We start from the raw sequence: 16,140 nt of genomic DNA, 5'->3' as shown, positions 1-16,140 counted from the left end.
CTTTGTGTTTAAAAACACCTGATTGACTGATGCCCATCTTAGCCATTTCCCTCCTGAGCAGAACAGTATGTATAGAAATTAAGACTATGGACTCCAGAGTCAGACTTTCTTGGTTCAAATCCCAATGCTACTCTTCAAGCTCCATGACCTCAGGTGTAACCTTTTTATGACTCAGTTTTCTTATCTATAAAATGGGGAAACTAATAATTGTGAGCATTAAAAGAATATATAAGTGAGATATATAACCATTGTGTGATTAAATGTCCCTCAGCCACTAAGACTTGCTGTGGCAATTGACCAGACTGCAATCCATTTGGAGCTACTACCTTGGAATCTTCCGCACAACAATGCCAAATCCCCACCACCATGAAGGCAGTCTCATCTTTTTGCTGGTCAGTCCTTAAGAATAATGTAAAATATGCCTCAAATTAAGAGCACAAGTTTTGGGATCAGGTAAGTCAACAACACACAAATCTCTCTTCAGCCAGGACCTCCATTCTGAGCTTTCAGCTAACCCATGCAACTGCCTGGTTGACATCTCCCCATGGATGTTTCTCCAGCCCTGCAAACACAACTGAACTCATTATCTTCCTTCACAAACCTGGTTCTCTTGCTCCCCTCCTCAATGAGAGATACCACTAGAAGAGGGTCATCCTTGACCTTCTTTTCCCTAAACTCTGACTGGCATTCAACCCATTAAGAGAAAAGACCCTTACTCATTTCCAGCTTGCACTCCTCCCTTCTGCCTTCTCAACCATCTCCATTTCCATCTGGGGAAAAAAAAAAAGCTGACCCCATAGCTCTAGAAAAGCTGACCCCACAGCTCTAGAAGGAGAGCTCATGACTTGAGCTAAGTCAATCAGAGAATTCCATCTTTCTAGCTTCAATAATTTGCTCAGAAATGTGCATGAGATTTAAATTGGTCCAATTAGAGTGAGACTTGAGACTTTTGCTGAGAATGCTGGAACAAAGATGCTTTCTTTCAAATAGGGTGAAAAGAAAGAAGCATGTAGCCTTGGAGCCACTGGCAGCTACCTTGGGAGCATGGGGCATGGGGGAAGTCCCTTTAAGATAAAACACATATGGCAAAAGGTAAAATAGAGAGCCAAACAGAAAGCAGTCCCCTCGAGAGTTTACTGAGCTTTGCCTGAATCCAGCCTCATCTCTACATATTGCAGTTATATAAGCCAGTAAGTCAGTACTTTTAAATCAGTTTCTACTACTTACAATTGAAAGCATTCCATATGACTCCATCCATAGGTCTACCTACTAAATATTTCTAGAATGTGTTCACTTCCATCTCCTCCACCACCACCCTGGTCCAAACTACCATTATTTTCTACTTGAACTATTGCAATAGACTCATAATTAGTCCTCTTGCTTCCTCAGGTGTACCCCTTCCCACTCCATTCTATTCAAGTAGTCAGCATAATCTTTAAAAATATTTAAATATGATTAAATTGCTTCCCAGCTTAAAGTCCTCTAATGACTTCTTGTTGGGATTAGGATAAAGTCCAAACTCTAACAGAGCCTTCCAGGCCCAATATGACTTGGTCCTTTTCCTTCTCCTTCATCCTCTCCCTCATCGTATCCAGGATGTGAGGATGTGTGAGTCCCTCTTGGTCTTGAAACTCCACATACAATTACCTTTTCGCAGTTCTTTTGGTGAAGACACACCATGTTCTTTTGTGCCTTAGGTCTTTTGTACATGCTGTCCATTCACCTAGGCCACCCTCTCCCCCAGCCTATGACCACATCTTTCCAAGACCCTTTTGCCCACCTCACCCCTTGGATCTCGGTGGTGTTCTGCACAGAAGCCTCCAACAATAGGTCCCCTTGTCACATGCTTCTACTCCCCTCTGTGTCTCCCTCTCACAACAGCATCACACTTCTAATTACTTATTTAACCATCTGCTTCCTCCACATCTGTCTCCTTCAATGGTATATCATCACCACCTAGCCCAGCACAGGTCTGAAACATAGCAGGCACCCAATTAATGGTTAACGTAATTGAGATAAGCACAAATTCTGTCTAAGTGACTTTTTAACTTTTTAACCCTGGGCAAGCTGCTTAACCTCCTTGAGCTTCTGTGTCTTCTTCATCTTTAAAAAATGCAAACGATAATACCCACCTCACAGGGCTATTTGATGATTAAATTAAATATAATTGGGGCACATAGTAAATGGTGAACAAATCTCTAGTGTCTTAGTTAGCAGTCTCCAGAGAAACAGAGCCAAAAGGAAACACACACACACACACACCACACATACACCACACACACATACACACATATATATAGGCACTAGAGCATGTACATATATATATGTTTTATATATATATAATATATATATATATACAGAGAGAGAGAGAGATTGTGGGAGTCAGCTCATGTGATTATGGAGGCTGAGAAGTCTCCATGATCCACTCTCTGAAAGCTGGAGAAAAAGAAAAGCTGGGGATGTAATTATTCAGTCATTCCATCTGAAGCCTGAAGTCCAAGTCCAAAGGCCCAAGAACCAGGGGAGCCTATGGTGAAGGCCTGCTCTGAGTCTGAAAGCCAAAAAGCCAGGAGCACCAATATCTGAGAACGGGAGAAGACGGCTGGATGTTCCAGCTCAGCGAGATGGAATTTGTCCTTCCTCTGCCTTTTTGCTCTACTTGGGCCCTCAGCAGATTGGCTGATGCCCACCCACACTGGTGAAGCTGACCTTCTTAACTCAGTCTACTAATTCAAATGCTATGCTTTTCTAGAAACACCCTTACAGACTGATATGGTTTGGCTGTGTCCCCACCCAAATCTCATCTTGAATTGGAGCTCCCATAATTCCCGCGTGTTGTGGGAGGGACCCAGTGGGAGATAATTGAATCACGGGGGTGGTTTCCCCCATACTGTTCTCATGGTAATGAATAAGTCTCATGAGATCTGATGGTTTTATAAGGGGAAACCCCTTTCACTTGGTTTTCATTCTCTCTTGTCTGCCACCCTGTAAGATGTGACTTTCACTTTCTGCCATGATTGTGAGGCTTCCCCAGCCATATGGAACTGTGAGTTCATTAAACCTCTTTTTCTTTAGTAATTACCCAGTCTTGGGTATGCCTTTATCAGCAGCATGAAAACGGATTAATATACAGATACATGCAGAAATAACATTTTATTAGCTGTCTGGGTATCTCTTAGCCCAGCCTAGTTGACACATAAAAGTAACCATCACATCTAGGGAGTAGGGTATCCCAAGTCAGGGATCTCTCCAGGTCTCAGGTGGTGAAAAAGAACCGTAAGAATCAACTGCTTTATAAAAGAATCTAAACTGAGGCTGGAGTGAAAGAGTGAGTTTCCACTGTGAAAGATTCCTTGAAAAGGCCCCCCAAACAACTATGCCATTCGAAGGAACTGAAATAATTTGTAAGCAAAACACCAGATGAATATAGTCAGCCCTTTATATCCAAGGGTTCCACGTCCTCAGGTTCAACCAACTGCAGATGGAAAATATTTGAGAAGAAAAAATAAAAAGTAATAATACAACAATAAAATATAATACAAATTAAAATATAGTGTAACAACTATTTATATGGCATTTACATTGTATTAGGTATTATAAGTAATCTAGAGATGATTTAAAGTATATATGGGAGGATGTGTGTAGGTGATGTACAAATACTATGCTATTTTGTATGAGGAACTTGAGCATCCATGGATTTTGGTGTCCAAGGGCAGTGCTCTAAATAATCCCCTGTAGATACCGAGGGATGACTGTATGCACATCATGATTCCATACATACATCTATACATCTGGAAGGAGAAAGCTTGGGTTTTAGTTTGTTGTTTTAATATACTTTAAATTTATCAATATTATTCTTGAATATGAATAAAACAAGTTGTCATTTTAAGAACAAGAAAATAATTAATCGTGCCAAATTAATACTTTGTACTTTAGGAGAAACTAATTGGTAAACCGTCATGCTTACTCTTGTAAATAAATGGCAAGAATGATTAGCTCCTGGTCTCTGTAACAGCACCTCAAAATGTGAAGACTGAGCTTCTGTCCTGGGGTACTTTACCAAACTTTAAAGTCATAACAAATATGCCATTTATCCTCCCCATGCATTCAATTATATCTCACCTCAAATTGAGCACTGCATTAAGAAACTTATCTGCAGTCTCTAGTTTTATTCAATTCTCAAACTCTAAAGTAGGTGTCATCATTTACATTATATGGTGAAAAAGCTGGCCGGGCGCGGCGGTTCACACCTGTAATCCCAGCATTTTGGGAGGCCAAGGCGGGTGGATCACCTGAGGTCAGGAGTTCGAGACCAGCCTGGCCAACATGGTGAAACCTCATCTCTACTAAAAATACAAAATTAGCTGGGCTTGGTGGTGCAAGCATGTAATCCCAGCTCTGGAGGCTGAGGCAGGAGAATCGCTTGAACCTGGGAGATGGAGGTTGCAGTGAGCTGAGATCGCACCATTGCACTCCAGCCTGGGCAACAAGAGCGAAACTCTGTCTCAAAAAAAGAAAAGAAAAAGCTGAGGCCTTAGTTCTGTCTGACTCCAGTACACAACCTCTTTCTTCATAGCATTTCTGATTTGTGATTAGGTTTACTGCATGCTTGTTTGTTTAACATCCTGACCAAATTGTAACTTCCTTAAGGGTAGGCGCCTTGTTTGTTTTGTCTACCCTTTTGCAAGAGCCCAGAATGGTGCCTGCTATATATTTGTTATTTGTTGTTCAATATTTATTTATTGAATACATAAGTGAATGGACGCTTTGATTTAACAGAGTAATTAGATGAAAATTCGGTTTTTGAAATAAAACAATACACAAGTTAAACTAAACATCCAGGAAGGCTTGGTTTCTCTGTAGCCCACTGGTATTTAAATACCTGAGAACCGATTGGGGATATGCCGACAGCCCATTAAAGAACCGGTGCTCAATGTTTAAAGACCTGCTTTCCCTCAAGTCCTGAACGGCTGTTTGGTTTCCGCAGAGCATCCTCTGTTGAGCTGCAAGGCCCTCATTTGTATTAGAAGTGAGAGCTGGTTCGAAAGTCAACTTAGATGGGACAAATATGTTCTTTTGACTTAATGATATAACATTTTATCAGCCACATAAAAAATGAAATATATGTGTTCATTTGCTATTTGAGGAGCTTTTTCGGCGTGTATGCAGGAGCTATGTCAGCTGCTAACTGGTGATCCTTTTTTGACACCCTTTCCCAAGAGTATTGCATAGATAAACATACTCTATTTGAACAAGACCAGTGACAGCAAAATTGCTTGCTTGTCTCTAAAAAGACTCTAATAATGTGCACCAAGGGAGAGGCCCATGGTCTGACAGAATTTTTTTTCCCCAGTGTAAACCATAAAATCCATTTCAATAGCCAGAATAAAGCAGTTTAAAGTGCATCCCTAGTTAATTACATCCAAAGAGTAATAATAAAATCAACTGTTAAATTTTAGAACTTCCTCTTTAAAGTATTAAATATCTGGGAACTGCAATGCAGTTAAATTTCTCTCAGAACAATGCTTTCCGTTGCTTAGGCTGGCCCCTAAGAATACTTATGCAAACTCTTTCGGTGTGCTAGAGAGTGTGTTTTTCCTGTGAAGAAGTATTTCAAATAAACCCTTGTTTCTGCCAGATGTCTGTGGCTTATTAAATAACCAATAGTGGAATAGGTGCATTCACTTAATAAGAGGATATCACTGAGTCACAAATCTTCTATAATAATTGACAGTACATGACCAAAAATAATTGTGAAACCAAAACTAAAATGTTGTTTGTGTCCTAATACCGTATTTGAAGCCTTGACTCAGTTGCCTCAGCAGGTTTCAATCCAGACATTGTCTGGCCTTTAAAATTTGGCCCTTGATAATGTCAACCCACATCAATGGGAAGGGCATTTGTGACTCACTGAAGCACAAGTCTGTGCTAGACCAGGATGAAAGAACTGGGTTCTGCAGAAATCATCCAGGAAGCAGTGACTTTGGCTCTCGGCACATGGTTTGATTAGGTAACTAGGAATCTGCTCCCTTTGGTAACTTCACTCCCAGATATAAGAAGGATTAAGCTTCCGGGAGAGAAGAATTCAGAATGTGATCTTCCAACGCTGAAGGCAATGGCTGCTGACATTTATCTACCCTAGTGCAATTTATTTTGCCTCAACTTCCCACTTGAAAAGCTGATTCTCTGTCTCTGTGAATAAAGTGGAGAGTGAGGACTCCTTCCTAAAGAGGCACTAGAGCATGTAGGTCACATGGAAGCCAGCCTACTGGCTTCTCAGGGATCCTAGAGGAGAATGGAAAACTTATCGCCCTCTTCAAAGACAGAGATTCCATTCTGGGAGCACTTTGCTGGGCAACTTTAGAAAATAGTTGTGTCTACAAACTCACTAGATTGCAGAGCAGATAATAGGCTGAACTTAGATCACAAGGCAGTCTACCCGGAAACATCTCTGGCAAATAGCCAACAGAAGCCTACAAGACAAGGGGAAGCAGAAATGATGTCATGGGCAGGATCCTTACAGTCATCGTGCATCCTTCCAGTGGGCCTCATTTGCCTGCCTCTGAAAAACCAGATGCAAATAAATATCAGAGCATGTTCATGACAGCAAAAGAGGCTGCCTCCTGCCCCAAAGTCCCTGGTGAGGGAGAATGCAGGTACCCGCTGCATCTTCTCAGGCACTGGACACGAGGCTTAGGGTGTTCCCAGGGGCAGACCAGAAGTGGATGGCCCTTTATAGGGTTTCACTCTGGGGCCAGATGCTTAACTAAACAATCTAAAAAAAAGATTCATAGTTGTAATTATGTTCTTTCTTTACAAAGAAAGTAACTGAGCTAATGCTATATCCAGAACAATTCTTGGGAAAAGAGAAAAGGAAGGAAATTTGTCCTTAAGAAGTTACTGCCTAAACTCTCAATTAAACATTTATTAAGAACATAATACATGGCCAGGCCTGTAATCCTAGCACTTTGGGAGGCCAAGGCAGGTGGATCACTTGAGGCCAGGAGTTCGAGACCAGCCTGGCCAACATGGTGAAACCCTGACTCTACTAAAAAAAATACAAAAACATAAAAAATAGCTGGGCATGATGATAGGCACCTGTAATCCCAGCTACTTGGGAGGCTGAGATGGGAGAATCACTTGAATCTGGGAGGCGGAGGTTGCAGTGAGCCGAGATCATGCCACTGCACTCCAGCCTGGGCGACAGAGGGAGGCTCTGACTGAAAAAAAAAAAAGAAATGTTTAAATGGTCCTGCATTCTAGGGACATTATCATCTAGTCATGTTCACAAATAAATGCCATTCATTTGTGCCAGCTGCTATAACAGCACAGATAGATACAAGGAAGGCACATAGGGGAGATTGGTACCTTGATGAAGGAGCTCATGGAAGGCTTCATTGAGGAGGAGTCATTTAAATTGACTGTGAAAGGATCAATCCAGATGTTTACCAGGAGGACACAGGATGAAGTAGGTAGTGTTCTAGGAAGAAATAACTCAGGCAAGGTACAGTTTAAAACATCTCAGGTGTTTATGGATCTAGAAGTTCAATATGGCTGTAGTGAGTCTAGAGGGGGTGTGCCAATATGTACCTGCACACACGGGGTTTTGTGTGGGCTGCCAGATTGGGAAGGGGAAACTCTGTAGGAGTTGGACCTCGTATAGTCCAACATGAAGGAGCATACATGAAAGACCTTGTATTCCAAGCTAAGTGATTTGAATTCAATCCTCTAAGTAACAAAGAGTCAGGAAGGACTCTATATAGACCAAACCTGGGCTTTAGAAAGATCACTAGGATGCCAGCATGCTGATGAATGGGTTGCAGGGGGCCCAACTTAGCAGCAGAGACCAGTTGGGAAGCCATTCATTGATCCATGTATTTTTGAGCACTGATGATGTACTAGGCACCTTGCAGAGGCACCTTGAGACAGCAGGTGAGTGATTAGGATGGTGATGAGGATTAAGGTGAGAGATTTAGGAACATCCACAGAACCTCTTACAGTAGAATGTGAGGAGTGTAGCGGGCTTGGGAGATTTCTGTCCTCATCCTCATCATGTAACAATGCTTGCTCTCAGGAAAAGTCTAACGAACCCTAAGGGTTAGTAGGTTATTCCTCCCAGAAACATCTGTCTTGAAGCAGTAATTAGAAGCCTTGAGTCATTGAAAGGAAGTCCTGATGGCAAATTTCCAGGATCTGGGTAGGAAGGTGCTCTTTAATTAGGATCTCCTCCATGTGAAAGGGCATCTGCTCCACCTCTTAGGCCAACGCTGGATTCAAGGCAGAGCAGTGAATAACTAGCGTATTTTAGTGCCCTTACACCATGAGCCCAGTCTCCCAGGTCCCAGAAGTCCTTTCTCGTAAACACACACACACACACACGTAGTAGTCATGCAGGATCCTTATCCCAAGAAATTTCCTTCCATCACAGAATTAAATATTTCTGCCCAGGAAGGACAACATGCTTTACAAAGGCAATTCCAGAAATCTTTCAGTTGTCTCATTATAAAGGCAGATCCATGTCAGGTGCTTCCTAAGAAGGCAAACTGTTCTTCTTGGAGTGAAAATGATCTCAGGATTTGAAGATTCAGGTGTGAACTGACTCACCTTCCTTCTTCTCCACCTCAAAATCTCTCACTGTCATATCTTTCCTACCAGTGTCTCAGCCCCTCCTGAGTCTAAGTCCTTTTTTCACGTGTTCTCTAGATAGTGGCATCTTCTCCTTCAGGAACCGCTTTTTAAAAACATTTCTCTCATTTCATTTTTTTTCTTTTATTTACTGTTATTCTTTTTATTTTCCCTATTTTTTTTTAATTTTCTCTCTTGCTTTTATCTTCCTCTTCTCCCTCTCCACTGAGTCCTTCCATTCCATCTACAACCTTGTTTGTCACCCCTACCCTCCTTTCAAACCTGTCAGCCCTCAAGTTCTATCAAGTCATTCTCCTGCCATTCAACGGAGTTCTGTTCCTCACCTCCCATATCCTCGTATATTCTCCCCATGAGATATGGCTCCCACTCAGCTACCATGTGCCCCACCCCCAGCTCTCCTGAAACCACTTCCTTAAAGGTTGTTGATGACTTTACTATTGACAGATTTAACTACAGTACTAGTGGTCTCTAGTAGGTGAAAATAGCATGGATTTTAAGACATCTGGGATTTGCCATGTCACCAAATAAGTGATATTTGTAAAGCATGTAATGGCTCTGTGCCTGTTTTGTCTTCTACAAAATGGGCATAATAATGATCTTGACCCTCTCTATCCCACTGAATTGAAATGAGATGTATGTAAGTAAATTTCATAAACTATAAATTGCACTTAAATTATTAGTCATTATTATTGTCATGCTCACCGTTTCTAGCAATCAGCTTTGCTAACCACTCACTCCTTGCAGTTCTCAGTCTGAGTTCCCACAGTACAATCCTGTCCTTTTTAATTTCTCTGCATTCTGGTCCTATCCCACAACTTCAGCTGTCCCTTCCATACAGATCTCCAATTCCAGCCTAACACTTCTCTAGGGGTCTTGACTCCAACCTTGACATGTACCAACCCAAAAGGATGAAAACTGAACCCATTTTTTTATTTCTCAAGACTGAGAAGGCAAAAAAAAAAAAAAAAGACTGAGAAGGCTTCTTCGTTTTTCCATTCTCTTGAAGCTACCATGATGCTCCTGCTTAAATATCTTCCAAGACTGGAGACCAAATATTTAATGTTCTCTGAATTTCCATTAAGTTTAAGCACTGAAAGAGCCTACACCAGTGTATCAGTTATCTATTGCTGCATATCAAATGACCCAAAAACTTAAGGTCTAATTAAATAACTATCTATTTAGTTCACTTCTATATGTCCTTCTTCTGCTGCTCTCATCTGGACTCACAGGTGCTTCTGTGATCCGCTGCTGGTCAGCTAGGTAGCTCTACTTTTGGGGTTGGCTGACTGTTGGCTGGACAAAGGGAGATACTAGGCCACATGTCTGTCATAATCCAGCAGGCTAGCTCAGGGTATCATTCACAGGGTAGCTCAGGGTTTCAGGAGCAGCCAGAGAGCAAGTACTGATAGTCAAGTGTTCTTTAAGTCTCTGCCTGTGATGTATTTGCTTCTGTCTCATTGGCTAAAGCAAATTACAAGGTCAAACTCAGAGTCAGTGTTGGAAGGGTACTATCAAAGGGCATAGATAAAAGAAAGGGAACATATATTGTGGACATTTTTGCAACAACTACAATTAGTCAACTTAGACATCTAATCTACATGAGTTTCTAATCCACATGATTTTTATGGCATAGAATCTCCATGGAAAACCGCCTGCCCTGAGCATTCACTAAGAAGCTGCATTAAAGGTCTCTATTATTCAGGGTTCTCCAGAGAAATAGAACAAATAGGATACACATACACATATATGTATATGTATATATACACATATACACACGTATATGTGTGTATACATACATATACACACGTATGTGTGTGTATACATACATATACACGTGTGTGCATACATACATATACACGTGTGTATACATGCATATACACATGTGCATACATGCATATACACGTGTGTATACATATATACACGTGTATACATACATATACACGTGTGTGTATACATATACACGTGTGTGTATACATATACACGTGTGTATACATACATATACACGTGTATACATACAATGTGTGTATATATACATACGTGTGTGTATATATACATACGTATACATGTATATACATACATATGTGTGTATGTATATACGTGTATACACACACACACACACACATATATATATGAAAGAATTGGCTCACACAATTATGGAGGCTAACTTCCACAATCTGCTGTCTGCAAGCTGGAGACCCAGGAAAGCTGGTGGTGTAGTTCTGAGAATCAGAGGTCTGATGGTGTAAGTCACAGTCAACAGCAGGAGAAGGCTAATAGCTCAGCTCAAGTAGTCAGGCAGAGAGAGTGAATTCCCTCTTCCTTGGCCTTTTTGTTCTATTCAAGTCGTCAGTGGCTTGACTAATGCCCATCTACACTGGAAAGGGCAATCTGCTTTACTCTGTCCACCAATTCAAATGCTAATCTCATCCAGAAACACCCTCAAAGACACCCAGAAATAATGTTTAATCTGGGTACCCCATGTTCCAGTCAAATTGACACATAAAATTAACATCACAGTCTCTAATGAATGTTAATCAGCCCTCACTTGCCCAGCTCTTTCTGAAATGTTTGCTGGAGAAGTAGTATGATTGCTTGCTAGACATTCTGATTGTCATGAAATACTAATGGTCACTTCCTGGCATCCCCTCATTGCATGTTATAAAAGGCAGATACCACACAAGCCAGACACAAAGCCTCAGGGACATACAGCTGGTCTCTCAAGGTTATCTTATCTCTAAACACAAAGGCTCAACCCAGCCCAAAGTCAGCAAAAAGCCCCAGGGTTACTACAACATCATGTAGATCTCACTTCCCAAGGACCCGGCCAGGCCACAGCTCACAAATAAATTACACAGGTGTTTTGTTCTGTCCCTCGGAGGGCCACACCCTGTGAAAGTTGGAGTTTGAGGGAAGAGGATGGTGAGCAAGGCCAAACACACAAGGAGAATTTGGTTCCTGGCCTCAGACATCTCATCAGTGTTGGAAAGACAAGGGAAGCAGGATCACTGACCCAATCACTGCTGGAGCCACGGCTAATAGGTATGATGCCATTGAGAGCTGCTGTGGGAATGTGGGAATGAGAATGCTCTTGGTAGGCCAGAGTTGCCAAGGAAGGCATCAGGGAAAAGGCAGGATTTGAAATTAGTCTTGAAAGAAGAGAGAGGTTTCCAGGCTTGGACAAGAGCATAAAAGAAAGATGAGTGTGGTGAAGAATAGTAAAGTCTACCTTGGCAGGGAGGGCAGCAGGAGATCAAGCTGTATAAATAATATGGAACCAGATATGGCTGCTTGCGTGATAGGATCTTAATTTAACAAGAAATCAAACTGCTTATGATCTTGATGAGTAAGAGAATGAGGAAAGTGTCCTACGAAGATTAATTTGGTGACAATGAATTACAGGAAAAAGAAATGAAAGCAGGGGTACTAGTTAGGACACTATTAGAGCAATCTAGGAGTAGTCCAGGTAAGTTAGAACAGAGACCAGAGAGAGCAAGGGGCATATCTCAGAGACACTTTAGAAGACTCAAATGTCCACTTTATATTAAGCTATATCCCACAGTTCAATTCTGTTGTCTTGAGGACTGGGAACAACTTGCCAAGAGGGATAACTATTTCAATGTAGAGAACCAAGGCAGATAAATTCACATTCTTCAACTAAAAAATTGGGGGATTTGTTTTTTTCTGATGGACTAATTGGGAGAACATTCTTAATTTGTCCCTTTCTACACATTTAAATGCAGCTCACAGATTATCATGAGGTTGAGATGAAAATGTAATGTTTTTAACACCTAATCTTATAGTCAGTTGAGATATGGTACTGGGTTATGTGTTCAATCCCAGCCTAACAGGTAATAATAACCAATCTTTAAATATAGTTACCTCACTCAATATTCATGACAACCCCGTAAAGTTAATATTAGTATTATGTGAATCAATATTATTTCTATTTTATTTAGAGAGGTTAAGCTACTTTCTAAGATCACTCATTTAGTAAGAAATAGAACAGGAATTTGAATTCAGGTCTTTTGACTTCAAAGCCCATGCTCTTTTCGCCACATCATTGAATTTCCAACACTGCAAAGCAGAGGTTTGTTCTCTTTAAAGAATCGGAATTAAAGGATCAGAATTTTAGGTGTTTGTTCTCTTTAAAGGATCAGAATTTTAGGATATAGGCTGATGAGTCTTGACATTTCCTTAATGTAACAAGTTAAGTCTTTATTTAAGAGATAGAACAACCTGTGATTTTCTTCCATTGGTGGGCCAGACAGATAATAAAAATGATAGCAAAGGTTATTAAAATTTATACGGAGACTAGCATAGATTGGAATAACTACAAAGTGAATTCTTTAAGCTGCTATCGAAAGGTGGTGAAATAGTACAATATGAAAAAAAAAACTCTTCTTTAGCTTCAGATACCTAAATATGTCATCAAAAGACTGCTCAATCCTCAAATGCTAGTATTTTCTGACTCCTCTAAACCTATTCTTAATGCAAAATATCAAAGTCAGCGGGATAGTAGGTGTCCCAAAATGTCTTAATTCAGAGAATTAGTGTTAACTGAGCCTGATTAGCTCCATTTATCTCTAATTAATTACCTTTATCTAATTAGACACTTTGTTTCCAGTAGACATGGAGTCAAGTAGACTAGATTATTAGTGTAGTCATTGTGCCTTTACAAAATCCTGAAATTAATGAAACGTGCAAAAGAATCTGCAGTTCTAATTGCACAGGTGTTGCCTTATGGCAAAGCTTTATCATCTGATTACACCAAGGGGTTATTAGTGACTTTTTATATACAGGATGAGCCTATGAAATGTACCTTAGCAACAGCTCATTAGTTTAGGGTTGTTACTGTATTATTTATTACAGTCAGCCTTCCCCATTATCTAGATTGATTCATGGACCTATATATTTTTCCTCTCCTCTGTGCAGAAAAGATAAAATAAACCATCGTTATGAAGAGTCCAGATGCAATGTGAAAAAATGCAAAATGTGTTCATCAGCTGCAATTTGACTCTTTAAAACAGAAAGCTCTAAAGATGAGATCAGAATCAAATTTATGGTTATTTTCCATGGGAAAAGAACCAATTTAAAATTACTGAGGAGTATGGAATGATTCATACCTGTGATCCAAAAAAAATGTGGCTGCCCTAATATCTTCACATAACTGAACTGGCATACCAACGTATGTGGAAGACAAAAGCAAAATGTTTTTACATTAAAATATCTCTGGATTTATTTTTACTCATATCTTCCCAAAATGGATTGGCAAAGCACGATCTCTATATGTGTTCATCCACAACATTTATTTTAAAATCCATCTCATGCTTTACTTTTGGCAATTTTTTTTCTTAAGGATGTGTTACCAGACGGAGAAAACTAATAAATTATACAATCTAGCTTCGCTGAAAAAGCAAGATTTCAATACCTACTTACAAAAATGAAAAGTGCTTTTTCATGGCAAGGTTAGATACCTGCAAAAGACTGAAATAGCTCAACTTTTCCATTTTCTATTTTTTTTCCTTGGAACTACTTGAAGAAGCACTGTTTTTCACAATCATAATAAGAGTAATTAAACAGCTAGAAGCAAATTTAGCCACAATCCTATTCCAACATACAAACATGTTTATTACAACACAGTAATTCCTTTAAATAATTTGTCAACATAAATATGTCAAATGGGTTTTAAAATCATTTCTCTCCCTGTTCCCCGACAAAAAAAGTCCTCTGGCGCTATGAGCTATATATTGCTGTTCACTTACTGCTGAATCCAAACTAGTGAAATGATAACGGGTAACTATTACACAGAGCATGACAACTAATTTGAGTGGTAATAATGAATATTTAATGATCCTCCTTTCAAGCAGGAACATATAACTTTTCATGTATGCCTTACCAAAATTATAACCATTAATCTAGAATTTATAGTTGCAACTGAGAATAATAGGCAGGAATTATAGATTATGGCCAAGTCAGAATATTGCATAAATATTCTGTATGAACACAAACACAGGGGAATGTAGGAAGCCCCAGCCCTCTGTTTTCATTCAATCCAAGTCCTCTCTTTGAACTGTATGGAAGTTGTGTGATAAGTAGAGATTTGAATCCAATCATTAAGATGCTATTATTTCTTTCAAGAAATAAGTACAATAGCCAAGGTCTTTTTCACTCTTTACTAGCCCACACTTTGTAAAGAAAAATAACATGCATATAAAAATTTATCCCCTATAGGCGTAATATTTTTAGAATGCTCTATTTAAATCAAGAAAAGAGTGAACATTAAATTTGTCAGAAATGCAGAATTTTTACACCTTAAATTTCATTGATTAAATATGTGCTTAGTTTTCCCAGTGTGTTCCTTTATCAGAAACTACAATGTGACTTTGGGAAAAAGAAAGAGAAAGATCTGAAAAATGCAAGAGGCACTTTAAAATAGGCTTTGTTCACTGATGGAAAATATTTTTGGTTAAATTTCCAATTTATATCACTCCTGATATCTCAATATCTGAACAATTTCACACGCCTGTGATGTTGCACAGAAACACGTCTGCCTCTTTTGCTGGTTAGAATTGCTTCCTTGTTACAGGGTAGTTGAAAACCAGTGCCATTGCAGTTACAAATACGCAATTCTACATCAAATCCCAGCGCTCGTTATTAATTAATTGTTTTAAAAGGAGTGGGCTTATAAAATTCAAGAGGGGAAAAAAAGTCTAATAACGTGGAGAAGAGAAGCAAGTAGAATCTGAGGTTTCTCCCAGTTGTGACCCTCTTTATCAGAAATTGTGTCCAGATGAATGGCGCACCATGCTGGTACCAAGCTCATCAACATTGTCTGCCTCTCTAGGACTCCAACATACAGGCCAAAGGCGGCGTGTGTTGGGGCACATTCTCCAACTGCGTACATACCCACCGAATACATTTCTAACTGAGCAGGTGTTCCTGACTAAAGCCAGGGCAAGATCAAATAAGAAAAGGAGATTACAAACGTTCTTTGTAACAGGTAAAGTACTTCAGAAATTTACTATGGTAGCATTCTTAGGTAATGCTACATAAGGATACTAAACTCCTGATGAAGCTTCATTTGCTCACCCACAGCTTCATTGTTGCCCCTACATAGACATGGCCTTTAGTCAATAAAGTCTTTCTCATTCCTGGGTTCTTTCACAACCTTTCATTCTAGGTTTCTTCTGATGGTGAATATTTATGAAGGCATGCATACCAATTAATTATACCTTAGCAAGTTTGTTTTGCTATGTTACATATACATAGAAACTATGTATGGTATGTTAAAGAACATGTTCACAAATATTGGGAAGTTTATGTATGATTTTCATTTAGCCTTGTTCATCACCTCCTTGTACCAGCTTACCAAACTTTCCCAGAGGAGCAGCAGACCAAATTCCTTAGCACCCAGTGGCTCTGAGCAAAGGCAGAACATGTAGCAAGATGCAAGAAGTAATGAGACAGACCAAAACCACACACCAGGGGGACAAT

At 39.8% G+C, this 16,140-nt stretch overlaps 1 protein-coding gene across 1 annotated transcript in view; it reads right to left on the bottom strand.

The window, feature by feature from the left end:
• LOC739121 (uncharacterized) overlaps positions 1-16,140 on the bottom strand; it is a 68,442-nt gene that overhangs the window by 39,551 nt on the left and 12,751 nt on the right. The window lies entirely within an intron of this gene.

This window comes from Pan troglodytes, chromosome 1 (assembly GCF_028858775.2).
Source record: "Pan troglodytes isolate AG18354 chromosome 1, NHGRI_mPanTro3-v2.0_pri, whole genome shotgun sequence".
NCBI classification, from domain to species: domain Eukaryota; kingdom Metazoa; phylum Chordata; class Mammalia; order Primates; family Hominidae; genus Pan; species Pan troglodytes.
This window is presented reverse-complemented; position numbering and strand designations above follow the sequence as displayed.